This window comes from Camelus bactrianus, chromosome 1 (genome assembly GCF_048773025.1).
Source record: "Camelus bactrianus isolate YW-2024 breed Bactrian camel chromosome 1, ASM4877302v1, whole genome shotgun sequence".
Lineage (NCBI taxonomy): Eukaryota > Metazoa > Chordata > Mammalia > Artiodactyla > Camelidae > Camelus > Camelus bactrianus.
This window is the reverse complement of record NC_133539.1, coordinates 127,070,891-127,091,952: the sequence shown is the minus strand read 5'-3', so window position 1 is coordinate 127,091,952 and position 21,062 is coordinate 127,070,891.

Sequence of the window (21,062 nt, the reverse complement as noted above, 5' to 3'; positions counted from 1 at the left end):
TCTCTCAGAACTGAGCAAGTGGAGAGACGTTCGTTCATCTAGCACCAATGGAACGGGTTGCAGGAGACACTTTTTCTCTGCTTTCTCAGTCTGTTTCCTATTGCCGGTTTGATGTTCCTGCAGTTTTCACTGTAAAATCGAGTTGGAGCTAGCACCTCCCCATATATACGTATGGAATGGAGTTTGCAACTGAAAAGAATCTTTGTGTTCCCAACAAGCTAGGTGAAGGACGGCTTTCACACACAGTTATCTCTCAGAACTGAGCAAGTGGAGAGACGTTCGTTCATCTAGCACCAAGGGAACGGGTTGCAGGAGACACTTTTTCTCTGCTTTCTCAGTCTGTTTCCTAGTGCCGGTTTGAAGTTCCTGCAGTTTTCACTGTAAAACCGATTTGCAGCTTGTACCTCCCCATATATATGTATGGAATGGAGTTTGCAACTGAAAAGAAACTTTGTGTTCCCAACAAGCTAGGTGAAGGACGGCTTTCACACACACTTAACTCTCAGAACTGAGCAAGTGGAGAGACGTTCGTTCATCTAGCACCCAGGGAACGGGTTGCAGGAGACACTTTTTCTCTGCTTTCTCAGTCTGTTTCCTAGTGCCGGTTTGAAGTTCCTGCAGTTTTCACTGTCAAACAGAGTTGGAGCTAGTACCTCCCCATATATAAGTATGGAATGGAGTTTGCAACTGAAAAGAAACTTTGTGTTCCCAACAAGCTAGGTGAAGGACGGCTTTCACACACAATTATCTCTCAGAACTGAGCAAGTGGAGAGACGTTCTTTCATCTAGCACCAAGGGAACGGGTTGCAGGAGACACTTTTTCTCTGATTTCTCATTCTGTTTCCTAGTGCCGGTTTGAAGTTCCTGCAGTTTTCACTGTCAAACCGAGTTGGAGCTTGTACCTCCCCATATATATGTATGGAATGGAGTTTGCAACTGAAAAGAAACTTTGTGTTCCCAACAAGCAAGGTGAAGGACGGCTTTCACACACACTTATCTCTCAGAACTGAGCCAGTGGAGAGACGTTCGTTCATCTAGCACCGAGGGAACGGGTTGCAGGAGACACTTTTTCTCTGCTTTCTCAGTCTGTTTCCTAGTGCCGGTTTGAAGTTCCTGCAGTTTTCACTGTAAAACCGAGTTGGAGCTAGTACCTCCCCATATATATGTATGGAATGGAATTTGCAACTGAAAAGAAACTTTGTGTTCCCAACAAGCAAGGTGAAGGACGGCTTTCACACACACTTATCTCTCAGAACTGAGGAAGTGGAGAGACGTTCTTTCATCTAGCACCAAGGCAACGGGTTGCAGGAGACACTTTTTCTCTGCTTTCTCAGTCTGTTTCCTAGTGCCGGTTTGAAGTTCCTGCAGTTTTCACTGTCAAACAGAGTTGGATCTAGTACCTCCCCATATATATGTATGGAATGGAGTTTGCAACTGAAAAGAAACTTTGTGTTCCCAACAAGCTAGGTGAAGGACGGCTTTCACACACACTTATTTCTCAGAACTGAGCAAGTGGAGAGACGTTCGTTCATCTAGCACCAAGGGAACGGTTTGCAGGAGACACTTTTTCTCTGCTTTCTAAGTCTGTTTCCTAGTGCCGGTTTGAAGTTCCTGCAGTTTTCACTGTAAAACCGAGTTGGAGCTAGTACCTCCCCATATATATGTATGGAATGGAGTTTGCAACTGAAAAGAAACTTTGTGTTCCCAACAAGCTAGGTGAAGGACGGCTTTCACACACACTTATCTCTCAGAACTGAGGAAGTGGAAAGACGTTCTTTCATCTAGCACCAAGGCAACGGGTTTCAGGAGACACTTTTTCTCTGCTTTCTCAGTCTGTTTCCTAGTGCCGGTTTGAAGTTCCTGCAGTTTTCACTGTCAAACAGAGTTGGATCTAGTACCTCCCCATATATATGTATGGAATGGAGTTTGCAACTGAAAAGAAACTTTGTGTTCCCAACAAGCTAGGTGAAGGACGGCTTTCACACACACTTATCTCTCAGAACTGAGCAAGTGGAGAGACGTTCGTTCATCTAGCACCAAGGGAACGGGATTCAGGAGACACTTTTTCTCTGCTTTCTCAGTCTGTTTCCTAGTGCCGGTTTGAAGTTCCTGCAGTTTTCACTGTAAAACCGAGTTGGAGCTAGTACCTCCCCATATATATGTATGGAATGGAGTTTGCAACTGAAAAGAAACTTTGTGTTCCCAACAAGCTAGGTGAAGGACGGCTTTCACACCCACTTATCTCTCAGAACTGAGCAAGTGGAGAGACGTTCGTTCATCTAGCACCAATGGAACGGGTTGCAGGAGACACTTTTTCTCTGCTTTCTCAGTCTGTTTCCTATTGCCGGTTTGATGTTCCTGCAGTTTTCACTGTAAAATCGAGTTGGAGCTAGCACCTCCCCATATATATGTATGGAATGGAGTTTGCAACTGAAAAGAATCTTTGTGTTCCCAACAAGCTAGGTGAAGGACGGCTTTCACACACAGTTATCTCTCAGAACTGAGCAAGTGGAGAGACGTTCGTTCATCTAGCACCAAGGGAACGGGTTGCAGGAGACACTTTTTCTCTGCTTTCTCAGTGTGTTTCCTAGTGCCGGTTTGAAGTTCCTGCAGTTTTCACTGTAAAACCGAGTTGGAGCTAGTACCTCCCCATATATAAGTATGGAATGGAGTTTGCAACTGAAAAGAAACTTTGTGTTCCCAACAAGCTAGGTGAAGGACGGCTTTCACACACACTTATCTCTCAGAACTGAGCAAGTGGAGAGACGTTCGTTCATCTAGCACCAAGGGAACGGGTTGCAGGAGACACTTTTTCTCTGCTTTCTCAGTCTGTTTCCTAGTGCCGGTTTGAAGTTCCTGCAGTTTTCACTGTAAAACCGATTTGGAGCTTGTACCTCCCCATTTATATGTATGGAATGGAGTTTGCAACTGAAAAGAAACTTTGTGTTCCCAACAAGCTAGGTGAAGGACGGCTTTCACACACACTTAACTCTCAGAACTGAGCAAGTGGAGAGACGTTCGTTCATCTAGCACCCAGGGAACGGGTTGCAGGAGACACTTTTTCTCTGCTTTCTCAGTCTGTTTCCTAGTGCCGGTTTGAAGTTCCTGCAGTTTTCACTGTCAAACAGAGTTGGAGCTAGTACCTCCCCATATATAAGTATGGAATGGAGTTTGCAACTGAAAAGAAACTTTGTGTTCCCAACAAGCTAGGTGAAGGACGGCTTTCACACACAATTATCTCTCAGAACTGAGCAAGTGGAGAGACGTTCTTTCATCTAGCACCAAGGGAACGGGTTGCAGGAGACACTTTTTCTCTGATTTCTCATTCTGTTTCCTAGTGCCGGTTTGAAGTTCCTGCAGTTTTCACTGTCAAACCGAGTTGGAGCTTGTACCTCCCCATATATATGTATGGAATGGAGTTTGCAACTGAAAAGAAACTTTGTGTTCCCAACAAGCAAGGTGAAGGACGGCTTTCACACACACTTATCTCTCAGAACTGAGCAAGTGGAGAGACGTTCGTTCATCTAGCACCGAGGGAACGGGTTGCAGGAGACACTTTTTCTCTGCTTTCTCAGTCTGTTTCCTAGTGCCGGTTTGAAGTTCCTGCAGTTTTCACTGTAAAACCGAGTTGGAGCTAGTACCTCCCCATATATATGTATGGAATGGAATTTGCAACTGAAAAGAAACTTTGTGTTCCCAACAAGCAAGGTGAAGGACGGCTTTCACACACACTTATCTCTCAGAACTGAGCAAGTGGAGAGACGTTCGTTCATCTAGCACCAAGGGAACGGGTTGCAGGAGACACTTTTTCTCTGCTTTCTCAGTCTGTTTCCTAGTGCCGGTTTGAAGTTCCTGCAGTTTTCACTGTAAAACCGAGTTGGAGCTAGTACCTCCCCATATATAAGTATGGAATGGAGTTTGCAACTGAAAAGAAACTTTGTGTTCCCAACAAGCTAGGTGAAGGACGGCTTTCACACACACTTATCTCTCAGAACTGAGCAAGTGGAGAGACGTTCGTTCATCTAGCACCAAGGGAACGGGTTGCAGGAGACACTTTTTCTCTGCTTTCTCAGTCTGTTTCCTAGTGCCGGTTTGAAGTTCCTGCAGTTTTCACTGTAAAACCGATTTGGAGCTTGTACCTCCCCATATATATGTATGGAATGGAGTTTGCAACTGAAAAGAAACTTTGTGTTCCCAACAAGCTAGGTGAAGGACGGCTTTCACACACACTTAACTCTCAGAACTGAGCAAGTGGAGAGACGTTCGTTCATCTAGCACCCAGGGAACGGGTTGCAGGAGACACTTTTTCTCTGCTTTCTCAGTCTGTTTCCTAGTGCCGGTTTGAAGTTCCTGCAGTTTTCACTGTAAAACCGAGTTGGAGCTAGTACCTCCCCATATATAAGTATGGAATGGAGTTTGCAACTGAAAAGAAACTTTGTGTTCCCAACAAGCTAGGTGAAGGACGGCTTTCACACACACTTATCTCTCAGAACTGAGCAAGTGGAGAGACGTTCGTTCATCTAGCACCAAGGGAACGGGTTGCAGGAGACACTTTTTCTCTGCTTTCTCAGTCTGTTTCCTAGTGCCGGTTTGAAGTTCCTGCAGTTTTCACTGTAAAACCGAGTTGGAGCTAGTACCTCCCCATATATAAGTATGGAATGGAGTTTGCAACTGAAAAGAAACTTTGTGTTCCCAACAAGCTAGGTGAAGGACGGCTTTCACACACACTTATCTCTCAGAACTGAGCAAGTGGAGAGACGTTCGTTCATCTAGCACCAAGGGAACGGGTTGCAGGAGACACTTTTTCTCTGCTTTCTCAGTCTGTTTCCTAGTGCCGGTTTGAAGTTCCTGCAGTTTTCACTGTAAAACCGATTTGGAGCTTGTACCTCCCCATATATATGTATGGAATGGAGTTTGCAACTGAAAAGAAACTTTGTGTTCCCAACAAGCTAGGTGAAGGACGGCTTTCACACACACTTAACTCTCAGAACTGAGCAAGTGGAGAGACGTTCGTTCATCTAGCACCCAGGGAACGGGTTGCAGGAGACACTTTTTCTCTGCTTTCTCAGTCTGTTTCCTAGTGCCGGTTTGAAGTTCCTGCAGTTTTCACTGTAAAACCGAGTTGGAGCTAGTACCTCCCCATATATAAGTATGGAATGGAGTTTGCAACTGAAAAGAAACTTTGTGTTCCCAACAAGCTAGGTGAAGGACGGCTTTCACACACACTTATCTCTCAGAACTGAGCAAGTGGAGAGACGTTCGTTCATCTAGCACCAAGGGAACGGGTTGCAGGAGACACTTTTTCTCTGCTTTCTCAGTCTGTTTCCTAGTGCCGGTTTGAAGTTCCTGCAGTTTTCACTGTAAAACCGATTTGGAGCTTGTACCTCCCCATATATATGTATGGAATGGAGTTTGCAACTGAAAAGAAACTTTGTGTTCCCAACAAGCTAGGTGAAGGACGGCTTTCACACACACTTAACTCTCAGAACTGAGCAAGTGGAGAGACGTTCGTTCATCTAGCACCCAGGGAACGGGTTGCAGGAGACACTTTTTCTCTGCTTTCTCAGTCTGTTTCCTAGTGCCGGTTTGAAGTTCCTGCAGTTTTCACTGTCAAACAGAGTTGGAGCTAGTACCTCCCCATATATAAGTATGGAATGGAGTTTGCAACTGAAAAGAAACTTTGTGTTCCCAACAAGCTAGGTGAAGGACGGCTTTCACACACAATTATCTCTCAGAACTGAGCAAGTGGAGAGACGTTCTTTCATCTAGCACCAAGGGAACGGGTTGCAGGAGACACTTTTTCTCTGATTTCTCATTCTGTTTCCTAGTGCCGGTTTGAAGTTCCTGCAGTTTTCACTGTCAAACCGAGTTGGAGCTTGTACCTCCCCATATATATGTATGGAATGGAGTTTGCAACTGAAAAGAAACTTTGTGTTCCCAACAAGCAAGGTGAAGGACGGCTTTCACACACACTTATCTCTCAGAACTGAGCCAGTGGAGAGACGTTCGTTCATCTAGCACCGAGGGAACGGGTTGCAGGAGACACTTTTTCTCTGCTTTCTCAGTCTGTTTCCTAGTGCCGGTTTGAAGTTCCTGCAGTTTTCACTGTAAAACCGAGTTGGAGCTAGTACCTCCCCATATATATGTATGGAATGGAATTTGCAACTGAAAAGAAACTTTGTGTTCCCAACAAGCAAGGTGAAGGACGGCTTTCACACACACTTATCTCTCAGAACTGAGGAAGTGGAGAGACGTTCTTTCATCTAGCACCAAGGCAACGGGTTGCAGGAGACACTTTTTCTCTGCTTTCTCAGTCTGTTTCCTAGTGCCGGTTTGAAGTTCCTGCAGTTTTCACTGTCAAACAGAGTTGGATCTAGTACCTCCCCATATATATGTATGGAATGGAGTTTGCAACTGAAAAGAAACTTTGTGTTCCCAACAAGCTAGGTGAAGGACGGCTTTCACACACACTTATTTCTCAGAACTGAGCAAGTGGAGAGACGTTCGTTCATCTAGCACCAAGGGAACGGTTTGCAGGAGACACTTTTTCTCTGCTTTCTAAGTCTGTTTCCTAGTGCCGGTTTGAAGTTCCTGCAGTTTTCACTGTAAAACCGAGTTGGAGCTAGTACCTCCCCATATATATGTATGGAATGGAGTTTGCAACTGAAAAGAAACTTTGTGTTCCCAACAAGCTAGGTGAAGGACGGCTTTCACACACACTTATCTCTCAGAACTGAGGAAGTGGAAAGACGTTCTTTCATCTAGCACCAAGGCAACGGGTTTCAGGAGACACTTTTTCTCTGCTTTCTCAGTCTGTTTCCTAGTGCCGGTTTGAAGTTCCTGCAGTTTTCACTGTCAAACAGAGTTGGATCTAGTACCTCCCCATATATATGTATGGAATGGAGTTTGCAACTGAAAAGAAACTTTGTGTTCCCAACAAGCTAGGTGAAGGACGGCTTTCACACACACTTATCTCTCAGAACTGAGCAAGTGGAGAGACGTTCGTTCATCTAGCACCAAGGGAACGGGATTCAGGAGACACTTTTTCTCTGCTTTCTCAGTCTGTTTCCTAGTGCCGGTTTGAAGTTCCTGCAGTTTTCACTGTAAAACCGAGTTGGAGCTAGTACCTCCCCATATATATGTATGGAATGGAGTTTGCAACTGAAAAGAAACTTTGTGTTCCCAACAAGCTAGGTGAAGGACGGCTTTCACACCCACTTATCTCTCAGAACTGAGCAAGTGGAGAGACGTTCGTTCATCTAGCACCAATGGAACGGGTTGCAGGAGACACTTTTTCTCTGCTTTCTCAGTCTGTTTCCTATTGCCGGTTTGATGTTCCTGCAGTTTTCACTGTAAAATCGAGTTGGAGCTAGCACCTCCCCATATATATGTATGGAATGGAGTTTGCAACTGAAAAGAATCTTTGTGTTCCCAACAAGCTAGGTGAAGGACGGCTTTCACACACAGTTATCTCTCAGAACTGAGCAAGTGGAGAGACGTTCGTTCATCTAGCACCAAGGGAACGGGTTGCAGGAGACACTTTTTCTCTGCTTTCTCAGTGTGTTTCCTAGTGCCGGTTTGAAGTTCCTGCAGTTTTCACTGTAAAACCGAGTTGGAGCTAGTACCTCCCCATATATAAGTATGGAATGGAGTTTGCAACTGAAAAGAAACTTTGTGTTCCCAACAAGCTAGGTGAAGGACGGCTTTCACACACACTTATCTCTCAGAACTGAGCAAGTGGAGAGACGTTCGTTCATCTAGCACCAAGGGAACGGGTTGCAGGAGACACTTTTTCTCTGCTTTCTCAGTCTGTTTCCTAGTGCCGGTTTGAAGTTCCTGCAGTTTTCACTGTAAAACCGATTTGGAGCTTGTACCTCCCCATTTATATGTATGGAATGGAGTTTGCAACTGAAAAGAAACTTTGTGTTCCCAACAAGCTAGGTGAAGGACGGCTTTCACACACACTTAACTCTCAGAACTGAGCAAGTGGAGAGACGTTCGTTCATCTAGCACCCAGGGAACGGGTTGCAGGAGACACTTTTTCTCTGCTTTCTCAGTCTGTTTCCTAGTGCCGGTTTGAAGTTCCTGCAGTTTTCACTGTCAAACAGAGTTGGAGCTAGTACCTCCCCATATATAAGTATGGAATGGAGTTTGCAACTGAAAAGAAACTTTGTGTTCCCAACAAGCTAGGTGAAGGACGGCTTTCACACACAATTATCTCTCAGAACTGAGCAAGTGGAGAGACGTTCTTTCATCTAGCACCAAGGGAACGGGTTGCAGGAGACACTTTTTCTCTGATTTCTCATTCTGTTTCCTAGTGCCGGTTTGAAGTTCCTGCAGTTTTCACTGTCAAACCGAGTTGGAGCTTGTACCTCCCCATATATATGTATGGAATGGAGTTTGCAACTGAAAAGAAACTTTGTGTTCCCAACAAGCAAGGTGAAGGACGGCTTTCACACACACTTATCTCTCAGAACTGAGCAAGTGGAGAGACGTTCGTTCATCTAGCACCGAGGGAACGGGTTGCAGGAGACACTTTTTCTCTGCTTTCTCAGTCTGTTTCCTAGTGCCGGTTTGAAGTTCCTGCAGTTTTCACTGTAAAACCGAGTTGGAGCTAGTACCTCCCCATATATATGTATGGAATGGAATTTGCAACTGAAAAGAAACTTTGTGTTCCCAACAAGCAAGGTGAAGGACGGCTTTCACACACACTTATCTCTCAGAACTGAGCAAGTGGAGAGACGTTCGTTCATCTAGCACCAAGGGAACGGGTTGCAGGAGACACTTTTTCTCTGCTTTCTCAGTCTGTTTCCTAGTGCCGGTTTGAAGTTCCTGCAGTTTTCACTGTAAAACCGAGTTGGAGCTAGTACCTCCCCATATATAAGTATGGAATGGAGTTTGCAACTGAAAAGAAACTTTGTGTTCCCAACAAGCTAGGTGAAGGACGGCTTTCACACACACTTATCTCTCAGAACTGAGCAAGTGGAGAGACGTTCGTTCATCTAGCACCAAGGGAACGGGTTGCAGGAGACACTTTTTCTCTGCTTTCTCAGTCTGTTTCCTAGTGCCGGTTTGAAGTTCCTGCAGTTTTCACTGTAAAACCGATTTGGAGCTTGTACCTCCCCATATATATGTATGGAATGGAGTTTGCAACTGAAAAGAAACTTTGTGTTCCCAACAAGCTAGGTGAAGGACGGCTTTCACACACACTTAACTCTCAGAACTGAGCAAGTGGAGAGACGTTCGTTCATCTAGCACCCAGGGAACGGGTTGCAGGAGACACTTTTTCTCTGCTTTCTCAGTCTGTTTCCTAGTGCCGGTTTGAAGTTCCTGCAGTTTTCACTGTAAAACCGAGTTGGAGCTAGTACCTCCCCATATATAAGTATGGAATGGAGTTTGCAACTGAAAAGAAACTTTGTGTTCCCAACAAGCTAGGTGAAGGACGGCTTTCACACACACTTATCTCTCAGAACTGAGCAAGTGGAGAGACGTTCGTTCATCTAGCACCAAGGGAACGGGTTGCAGGAGACACTTTTTCTCTGCTTTCTCAGTCTGTTTCCTAGTGCCGGTTTGAAGTTCCTGCAGTTTTCACTGTAAAACCGAGTTGGAGCTAGTACCTCCCCATATATAAGTATGGAATGGAGTTTGCAACTGAAAAGAAACTTTGTGTTCCCAACAAGCTAGGTGAAGGACGGCTTTCACACACACTTATCTCTCAGAACTGAGCAAGTGGAGAGACGTTCGTTCATCTAGCACCAAGGGAACGGGTTGCAGGAGACACTTTTTCTCTGCTTTCTCAGTCTGTTTCCTAGTGCCGGTTTGAAGTTCCTGCAGTTTTCACTGTAAAACCGATTTGGAGCTTGTACCTCCCCATATATATGTATGGAATGGAGTTTGCAACTGAAAAGAAACTTTGTGTTCCCAACAAGCTAGGTGAAGGACGGCTTTCACACACACTTAACTCTCAGAACTGAGCAAGTGGAGAGACGTTCGTTCATCTAGCACCCAGGGAACGGGTTGCAGGAGACACTTTTTCTCTGCTTTCTCAGTCTGTTTCCTAGTGCCGGTTTGAAGTTCCTGCAGTTTTCACTGTAAAACCGAGTTGGAGCTAGTACCTCCCCATATATAAGTATGGAATGGAGTTTGCAACTGAAAAGAAACTTTGTGTTCCCAACAAGCTAGGTGAAGGACGGCTTTCACACACACTTATCTCTCAGAACTGAGCAAGTGGAGAGACGTTCGTTCATCTAGCACCAAGGGAACGGGTTGCAGGAGACACTTTTTCTCTGCTTTCTCAGTCTGTTTCCTAGTGCCGGTTTGAAGTTCCTGCAGTTTTCACTGTAAAACCGATTTGGAGCTTGTACCTCCCCATATATATGTATGGAATGGAGTTTGCAACTGAAAAGAAACTTTGTGTTCCCAACAAGCTAGGTGAAGGACGGCTTTCACACACACTTAACTCTCAGAACTGAGCAAGTGGAGAGACGTTCGTTCATCTAGCACCCAGGGAACGGGTTGCAGGAGACACTTTTTCTCTGCTTTCTCAGTCTGTTTCCTAGTGCCGGTTTGAAGTTCCTGCAGTTTTCACTGTCAAACAGAGTTGGAGCTAGTACCTCCCCATATATAAGTATGGAATGGAGTTTGCAACTGAAAAGAAACTTTGTGTTCCCAACAAGCTATGTGAAGGACGGCTTTCACACACAATTATCTCTCAGAACTGAGCAAGTGGAGAGACGTTCTTTCATCTAGCACCAAGGGAACGGGTTGCAGGAGACACTTTTTCTCTGATTTCTCATTCTGTTTCCTAGTGCCGGTTTGAAGTTCCTGCAGTTTTCACTGTCAAACCGAGTTGGAGCTTGTACCTCCCCATATATATGTATGGAATGGAGTTTGCAACTGAAAAGAAACTTTGTGTTCCCAACAAGCAAGGTGAAGGACGGCTTTCACACACACTTATCTCTCAGAACTGAGCAAGTGGAGAGACGTTCGTTCATCTAGCACCGAGGGAACGGGTTGCAGGAGACACTTTTTCTCTGCTTTCTCAGTCTGTTTCCTAGTGCCGGTTTGAAGTTCCTGCAGTTTTCACTGTAAAACCGAGTTGGAGCTAGTACCTCCCCATATATAAGTATGGAATGGAGTTTGCAACTGAAAAGAAACTTTGTGTTCCCAACAAGCTAGGTGAAGGACGGCTTTCACACACACTTATCTCTCAGAACTGAGCAAGTGGAGAGACGTTCGTTCATCTAGCACCAAGGGAACGGGTTGCAGGAGACACTTTTTCTCTGCTTTCTCAGTCTGTTTCCTAGTGCCGGTTTGAAGTTCCTGCAGTTTTCACTGTAAAACCGAATTGGAGCTTGTACCTCCCCATATATATGTATGGAATGGAGTTTGCAACTGAAAAGAAACTTTGTGTTCCCAACAAGCTAGGTGAAGGACGGCTTTCACACACACTTAACTCTCAGAACTGAGCAAGTGGAGAGACGTTCGTTCATCTAGCACCCAGGGAACGGGTTGCAGGAGACACTTTTTCTCTGCTTTCTCAGTCTGTTTCCTAGTGCCGGTTTGAAGTTCCTGAAGTTTTCACTGTCAAACAGAGTTGGAGCTAGTACCTCCCCATATATAAGTATGGAATGGAGTTTGCAACTGAAAAGAAACTTTGTGTTCCCAACAAGCTAGGTGAAGGACGGCTTTCACACACAATTATCTCTCAGAACTGAGCAAGTGGAGAGACGTTCTTTCATCTAGCACCGAGGGAACGGGTTGCAGGAGACACTTTTTCTCTGCTTTCTCAGTCTGTTTCCTAGTGCCGGTTTGAAGTTCCTGCAGTTTTCACTGTAAAACCGAGTTGGAGCTTGTACCTCCCCATATATATGTATGGAATGGAGTTTGCAACTGAAAAGAAACTTTGTGTTCCCAACAAGCAAGGTGAAGGACGGCTTTCACACACACTTATCTCTCAGAACTGAGCAAGTGGAGAGACGTTCGTTCATCTAGCACCGAGGGAACGGGTTGCAGGAGACACTTTTTCTCTGCTTTCTCAGTCTGTTTCCTAGTGCCGGTTTGAAGTTCCTGCAGTTTTCACTGTAAAACCGAGTTGGAGCTAGTACCTCCCCATATATATGTATGGAATGGAATTTGCAACTGAAAAGAAACTTTGTGTTCCCAACAAGCTAGGAGAAGGACGGCTTTCACACACACTTATCTCTCAGAACTGAGCAAGTGGAGAGACGTTCGTTCATCTAGCACCAAGGGAACGGGTTGCAGGAGACACTTTTTCTCTGCTTTCTCAGTCTGTTTCCTAGTGCCGGTTTGAAGTTCCTGCAGTTTTCACTGTAAAACCGATTTGGAGCTTGTACCTCCCCATATATATGTATGGAATGGAGTTTGCAACTGAAAAGAAACTTTGTGTTCCCAACAAGCTAGGTGAAGGACGGCTTTCACACACACTTAACTCTCAGAACTGAGCAAGTGGAGAGACGTTCGTTCATCTAGCACCCAGGGAACGGTTTGCAGGAGACACTTTTTCTCTGCTTTCTCAGTCTGTTTCCTAGTGCCGGTTTGAAGTTCCTGCAGTTTTCACTGTCAAACAGAGTTGGAGCTAGTACCTCCCCATATATAAGTATGGAATGGAGTTTGCAACTGAAAAGAAACTTTGTGTTCCCAACAAGCTAGGTGAAGGACGGCTTTCACACACACTTATCTCTCAGAACTGAGCAAGTGGAGAGACGTTCGTTCATCTAGCACCAATGGAACGGGTTGCAGGAGACACTTTTTCTCTGCTTTCTCAGTCTGTTTCCTATTGCCGGTTTGATGTTCCTGCAGTTTTCACTGTAAAATCGAGTTGGAGCTAGCACCTCCCCATATATATGTATGGAATGGAGTTTGCAACTGAAAAGAATCTTTGTGTTCCCAACAAGATAGGTTTAGGACGGCTTTCACACACACTTATCTCTCAGAACTGAGCAAGTGGAGAGACGTTCGTTCATCTAGCACCAAGGGAACGGGTTGCAGGAGACACTTTTTCTCTGCTTTCTCAGTCTGTTTCCTAGTGCCGGTTTGAAGTTCCTGCAGTTTTCACTGTAAAACCGAGTTGGAGCTAGTACCTCCCCATATATAAGTATGGAATGGAGTTTGCAACTGAAAAGAAACTTTGTGTTCCCAACAAGCTAGGTGAAGGACGGCTTTCACACACACTTATCTCTCAGAACTGAGCAAGTGGAGAGACGTTCGTTCATCTAGCACCAAGGGAACGGTTTGCAGGAGACACTTTTTCTCTGCTTTCTCAGTCTGTTTCCTAGTGCCGCTTTGAAGTTCCTGCAGTTTTCACTGTAAAACGGATTTGGAGCTTGTACCTCCCCATATATATGTATGGAATGGAGTTTGCAACTGAAAAGAAACTTTGTGTTCCCAACAAGCTAGGTGAAGGACGGCTTTCACACACACTTAACTCTCAGAACTGAGCAAGTGGAGAGACGTTCGTTCATCTAGCACCAAGGGAACGGGATTCAGGAGACACTTTTTCTCTGCTTTCTCAGTCTGTTTCCTAGTGCCGGTTTGAAGTTCCTGCAGTTTTCACTGTAAAACCGAGTTGGAGCTAGTACCTCCCCATATATATGTATGGAATGGAGTTTGCAACTGAAAAGAAACTTTGTGTTCCCAACAAGCTAGGTGAAGGACGGCTTTCACACACACTTATCTCTCAGAACTGAGCAAGTGGAGAGACGTTCGTTCATCTAGCACCAAGGGAACGGTTTGCAGGAGACACTATTTCTCTGCTTTCTCAGCCTGTTTCCTAGTGCCGGTTTGAAATTCCTGCAGTTTTCACTGTAAAACCGAGTTGGAGCTAGTACCTCCCCATATATATGTATGGAATGGAGTTTGCAACTGAAAAGAAACTTTGTGTTCCCAACAAGCTAGGTGAAGGACGGCTTTCACACACACTTATCTCTCAGAACTGAGCAAGTGGAGAGACGTTCGTTCATCTAGCACCAAGGGAACGGGATTCAGGAGACACTATTTCTCTGCTTTCTCAGTCCGTTTCCTAGTGCCGGTTTGAAGTTCCTGCAGTTTTCACTGTAAAACCGAGTTGGAGCTAGTACCTCCCCATATATATGTATGGAATGGAGTTTGCAACTGAAAAGAAACTTTGTGTTCCCAACAAGCTAGGTGAAGGACGGCTTTCACACACACTTATCTCTCAGAACTGAGCAAGTGGAGAGACGTTCGTTCATCTAGCACCAAGGGAACGGGTTGCAGGAGGCACTTTTTCTATGCTTTCTCAGTCTGTTTCCTAGTGCCGGTTTGAAGTTCCTGCAGTTTTCACTGTAAAACCGAGTTGGAGCTAGTACCTCCCCATATATATGTATGGAATGCAGTTTGCAACTGAAAAGAAACTTTGTGTTCCCAACAAGCTAGGTGAAGGACGGCTTTCACACACACTTATCTCTCAGAACTGAGCAAGTGGAGAGACGTTCGTTCATCTAGCACCAAGGGAACGGGTTGCAGGAGACACTTTTTCTCTGCTTTCTCAGTCTGTTTCCTAGTGCCGCTTTGAAGTTCCTGCAGTTTTCACTGTAAAACGGATTTGGAGCTTGTACCTCCCCATATATATGTATGGAATGGAGTTTGCAACTGAAAAGAAACTTTGTGTTCCCAACAAGCTAGGTGAAGGACGGCTTTCACACACACTTAACTCTCAGAACTGAGCAAGTGGAGAGACGTTCGTTCATCTAGCACCAAGGGAACGGGATTCAGGAGACACTTTTTCTCTGCTTTCTCAGTCTGTTTCCTAGTGCCGGTTTGAAGTTCCTGCAGTTTTCACTGTAAAACCGAGTTGGAGCTAGTACCTCCCCATATATATGTATGGAATGGAGTTTGCAACTGAAAAGAAACTTTGTGTTCCCAACAAGCTAGGTGAAGGACGGCTTTCACACACACTTATCTCTCAGAACTGAGCAAGTGGAGAGACGTTCGTTCATCTAGCACCAAGGGAACGGTTTGCAGGAGACACTATTTCTCTGCTTTCTCAGTCTGTTTCCTAGTGCCGGTTTGAAATTCCTGCAGTTTTCACTGTAAAACCGAGTTGGAGCTAGTACCTCCCCATATATATGTATGGAATGGAGTTTGCAACTGAAAAGAAACTTTGTGTTCCCAACAAGCTAGGTGAAGGACGGCTTTCACACACACTTATCTCTCAGAACTGAGCAAGTGGAGAGACGTTCGTTCATCTAGCACCAAGGGAACGGGATTCAGGAGACACTATTTCTCTGCTTTCTCAGTCCGTTTCCTAGTGCCGGTTTGAAGTTCCTGCAGTTTTCACTGTAAAACCGAGTTGGAGCTAGTACCTCCCCATATATATGTATGGAATGGAGTTTGCAACTGAAAAGAAACTTTGTGTTCCCAACAAGCTAGGTGAAGGACGGCTTTCACACACACTTATCTCTCAGAACTGAGCAAGTGGAGAGACGTTCGTTCATCTAGCACCAAGGGAACGGGTTGCAGGAGGCACTTTTTCTATGCTTTCTCAGTCTGTTTCCTAGTGCCGGTTTGAAGTTCCTGCAGTTTTCACTGTAAAACCGAGTTGGAGCTAGTACCTCCCCATATATATGTATGGAATGCAGTTTGCAACTGAAAAGAAACTTTGTGTTCCCAACAAGCTAGGTGAAGGACGGCTTTCACACACACTTATCTCTCAGAACTGAGCAAGTGGAGAGACGTTCGTTCATCTAGCACCAAGGGAACGGGTTGCAGGAGACACTTTTTCTCTGCTTTCTCAGTCTGTTTCCTAGTGCCGGTTTGAAGTTCCTGCAGTTTTCACTGTAAAACCGAGTTGGAGCTAGTACCTCCCCATATATATGTATGGAATGGAGTTTGCAACTGAAAAGAAACTTTGTGTTCCCAACAAGCTAGGTGAAGGACGGCTTTCACACACACTTATCTCTCAGAACTGAGCAAGTGGAGAGACGTTCGTTCATCTAGCACCAAGGGAACGGGTTGCAGGAGACACTTTTTCTCTGCTTTCTCAGTCTGTTTCCTAGTGCCGGTTTGAAGTTCCTGCAGTTTTCACTGTAAAACCGAGTTGGAGCTAGTACCTCCCCATATATAAGTATGGAATGGAGTTTGCAACTGAAAAGAAACTTTGTGTTCCCAACAAGCTAGGTGAAGGACGGCTTTCACACCCACTTATCTCTCAGAACTGAGCAAGTGGAGAGACGTTCGTTCATCTAGCACCAAGGGAATGTTTTGCAGGAGACACTTTTTCTCTGCTTTCTCAGTCTGTTTCCTAGTGCCGGTTTGAAGTTCCTGCAGTTTTCACTGTCAAACCGAGTTGGAGCTAGTACCTCCCCATATATAAGTATGGAATGGAGTTTGCAACTGAAAAGAAACTTTGTGTTCCCAACAAGCTAGGTGAAGGACGGCTTTCACACACACTTATCTCTCAGAACTGAGCAAGTGGAGAGACGTTCGTTCATCTAGCACCAAGGGAACGGTTTGCAGGAGACACTTTTTCTCTGCTTTCTAAGTCTGTTTCCTAGTGCCGGTTTGAAGTTCCTGCAGTTTTCACTGTAAAACCGAGTTGGAGCTAGTACCTCCCCATATATATGTATGGAATGGAGTTTGCAACTGAAAAGAATCTTTGTGTTCCCAACAAGCTAGGTGAAGGACGGCTTTCACACACACTTATCTCTCAGAACTGAGGAAGTGGAGAGACGTTCTTTCATCTAGCACCAAGGGAACGGGTTGCAGGAGACACTTTTTCTCTGCTTTCTCAGTCTGTTTCCTAGTGCCGGTTTGATGTTCCTGCAGTTTTCACTGTAAAACCGAGTTGGAGCTAGTACCTCCCCATATATATGTATGGAATGGAGTTTGCAACTGAAAAGAAACTTTGTGTTCCCAACAAGCTAGGTGAAGGACGGCTTTCACACACACTTATCTCTCAGAACTGAGGAAGTGGAGAGACGTTCTTTCATCTAGCACCAAGGGAACGGGTTGCAGGAGACACTTTTTCTCTGCTTTCTCAGTCTGTTTCCTACTGCCGGTTTGAAGTTCCTGCAGTTTTCACTGTCAAACAGAGTTGGATCTAGTACCTCCCCATATATATGTATGGAATGGAGTTTGCAACTGAAAAGAAACTTTGTGTTCCCAACAAGCTAGGTGAAGGACGGCTTTCACACACACTTATCTCTCAGAACTGAGCAAGTGGAGAGACGTTCGTTCATCTAGCACCAAGGGAACGGGATTCAGGAGACACTTTTTCTCTGCTTTCTCAGTCTGTTTCCTAGTGCCGGTTTGAAGTTCCTGCAGTTTTCACTGTAAAACCGAGTTGGAGCTAGTACCTCCCCATATATATGTATGGAATGGAGTTTGCAACTGAAAAGAAACTTTGTGTTCCCAACAAGCTAGGTGAAGGACGGCTTTCACACACAATTATCTCTCAGAACTGAGCAAGTGGAGAGACGTTCGTTCATCTAGCACCAATGGAACGGGTTGCCGGGACACTTTTTCTCTGCTTTCTCAGTCTGTTTCCTTTTGCCGGTTTGATGTTCCTGCAGTTTTCACTGTAAAATCGAGTTGGAGCTAGCACCTCCCCATATATATGTATGGAATGGAGTTTGCAACTGAAAAGAATCTTTGTGTTCCCAACAAGCTAGGTGAAGGACGGCTTTCACACACACTTATCTCTCAGAACTGAGCAAGTGGAGAGACGTTCGTTCATCTAGCACCAAGGGAACGGTTTGCAGGAGACACTATTTCTCTGCTTTCTCAGTCTGTTTCCTAGTGCCGGTTTGAAATTCCTGCAGTTTTCACTGTAAAACCGAGTTGGAGCTAGTACCTCCCCATATATATGTATGGAATGGAGTTTGCAACTGAAAAGAAACTTTGTGTTCCCAACAAGCTAGGTGAAGGACGGCTTTCACACACACTTATCTCTCAGAACTGAGCAAGTGGAGAGACGTTCGTTCATCTAGCACCAAGGGAACGGGATTCAGGAGACACTATTTCTCTGCTTTCTCAGTCTGTTTCCTAGTGCCGGTTTGAAGTTCCTGCAGTTTTCACTGTAAAACCGAGTTGGAGCTAGTACCTCCCCATATATATGTATGGAATGGAGTTTGCAACTGAAAAGAAACTTTGTGTTCCCAACAAGCTAGGTGAAGGACGGCTTTCACACACACTTATCTCTCAGAACTGAGCAAGTGGAGAGACGTTCGTTCATCTAGCACCAAGGGAACGGGTTGCAGGAGGCAGTTTTTCTATGCTTTCTCAGTCTGTTTCCTAGTGCCGGTTTGAAGTTCCTGCAGTTTTCACTGTAAAACCGAGTTGGAGCTAGTACCTCCCCATATATATGTATGGAATGGAGTTTGCAACTGAAAAGAAACTTTGTGTTCCCAACAAGCTAGGTGAAGGACGGCTTTCACACACACTTATCTCTCAGAACTGAGCAAGTGGAGAGACGTTCGTTCATCTAGCACCAAGGGAACGGGATTCAGGAGACACTTTTTCTCTGCTTTCTCAGTCTGTTTCCTAGTGCCGGTTTGAAGTTCCTGCAGTTTTCACTGTAAAACCGAGTTGGAGCTAGTACCTCCCCATATATATGTATGGAATGGAGTTTGCAACTGAAAAGAAACTTTGTGTTCCCAACAAGCTAGGTGAAGGACGGCTTTCACACACACTTATCTCTCAGAACTGAGCAAGTGGAGAGACGTTCGTTCATCTAGCACCAAGGGAACGGGTTGCAGGAGACACTTTTTCTCTGCTTTCTCAGTCTGTTTCCTAGTGCCGGTTTGAAGTTCCTGCAGTTTTCACTGTCAAACAGAGTTGGATCTAGTACCTCCCCATATATATGTATGGAATGGAGTTTGCAACTGAAAAGAAACTTTGTGTTCCCAACAAGCTAGGTGAAGGACGGCTTTCACACACACTTATCTCTCAGAACTGAGCAAGTGGAGAGACGTTCGTTCATCTAGCACCAAGGGAACGGGATTCAGGAGACACTTTTTCTCTGCTTTCTCAGTCTGTTTCCTAGTGCCGGTTTGAAGTTCCTGCAGTTTTCACTGTAAAACCGAGTTGGAGCTAGTACCTCCCCATATATATGTATGGAATGGAGTTTGCAACTGAAAAGAAACTTTGTGTTCCCAACAAGCTAGGTGAAGGACGGCTTTCACACACACTTATCTCTCAGAACTGAGCAAGTGGAGAGACGTTCGTTCATCTAGCACCAATGGAACGGGTTGCCGGGACACTTTTTCTCTGCTTTCTCAGTCTGTTTCCTTTTGCCGGTTTGATGTTCCTGCAGTTTTCACTGTAAAATCGAATTGGAGCTAGCACCTCCCCATATATATGTATGGAATGGAGTTTGCAACTGAAAAGAATCTTTGTGTTCCCAACAAGCTAGGTGAAGGACGGCTTTCACACACACTTATCTCTCAGAACTGAGCAAGTGGAGAGACGTTCGTTCATCTAGCACCAAGGGAACGGTTTGCAGGAGACACTATTTCTCTGCTTTCTCAGTCTGTTTCCTAGTGCCGGTTTGAAATTCCTGCAGTTTTCACTGTAAAACCGAGTTGGAGCTAGTACCTCCCCATATATATGTATGGAATGGAGTTTGCAACTGAAAAGAAACTTTGTGTTCCCAACAAGCTAGGTGAAGGACGGCTTTCACACACACTTATCTCTCAGAACTGAGCAAGTGGAGAGACGTTCGTTCATCTAGCACCAAGGGAACGGGATTCAGGAGACACTATTTCTCTGCTTTCTCAGTCTGTTTCCTAGTGCCGGTTTGAAGTTCCTGCAGTTTTCACTGTAAAACCGAGTTGGAGCTAGTACCTTCCCATATATATGTATGGAATGGAGTTTGCAACTGAAAAGAAACTTTGTGTTCCCAACAAGCTAGGTGAAGGACGGCTTTCACACACACTTATCTCTCAGAACTGAGCAAGTGGAGAGACGTTCGTTCATCTAGCACCAAGGGAACGGGTTGCAGGAGGCAGTTTTTCTATGCTTTCTCAGTCTGTTTCCTAGTGCCGGTTTGAAGTTCCTGCAGTTTTCACTGTAAAACCGAGTTGGAGCTAGTACCTCCCCATATATATGTATGGAATGGAGTTTGCAACTGAAAAGAAACTTTGTGTTCCCAACAAGCTAGGTGAAGGACGGCTTTCACACACACTTATCTCTCAGAACTGAGCAAGTGGAGAGACGTTCGTTCATCTAGCACCAAGGGAACGGGATTCAGGAGACACTTTTTCTCTGCTTTCTCAGTCTGTTTCCTAGTGCCGGTTTGAAGTTCCTGCAGTTTTCACTGTAAAACCGAGTTGGAGCTAGTACCTCCCCATATATATGTATGGAATGGAGTTTGCAACTGAAAAGAAACTTTGTGTTCCCAACAAGCTAGGTGAAGGACGGCTTTCACACACACTTATCTCTCAGAACTGAGCAAGTGGAGAGACGTTCGTTCATCTAGCACCAAGGGAACGGGTTGCAGGAGGCACTTTTTCTATGCTTTCTCAGTCTGTTTCCTAGTGCCGGTTTGAAGTTCCTGCAGTTTTCACTGTCAAACAGAGTTGGATCTAGAACCTCCCCATATATATGTATGGAATGGAGTTTGCAACTGAAAAGAAACTTTGTGTTCCCAACAAGCTAGGTGAAGGACGGCTTTCACACACACTTATCTCTCAGAACTGAGCAAGTGGAGAGACGTTCGTTCATCTAGCACCAAGGGAACGGGATTCAGGAGACACTTTTTCTCTGCTTTCTCAGTCTGTTTCCTAGTGCCGGTTTGAAGTTCCTGCAGTTTTCACTGTAAAACCGAGTTGGAGCTAGTACCTCCCCATATATATGTATGGAATGGAGTTTGCAACTGAAAAGAAACTTTGTGTTCCCAACAAGCTAGGTGAAGGATGGCTTTCACACCCACTTATCTCTCAGAACTGAGCAAGTGGAGAGACGTTCGTTCATCTAGCACCAATGGAACGGGTTGCAGGAGACACTTTTTCTCTGCTTTCTCAGTCTGTTTCCTATTGCCGGTTTGATGTTCCTGCAGTTTTCACTGTAAAATCGAGTTGGAG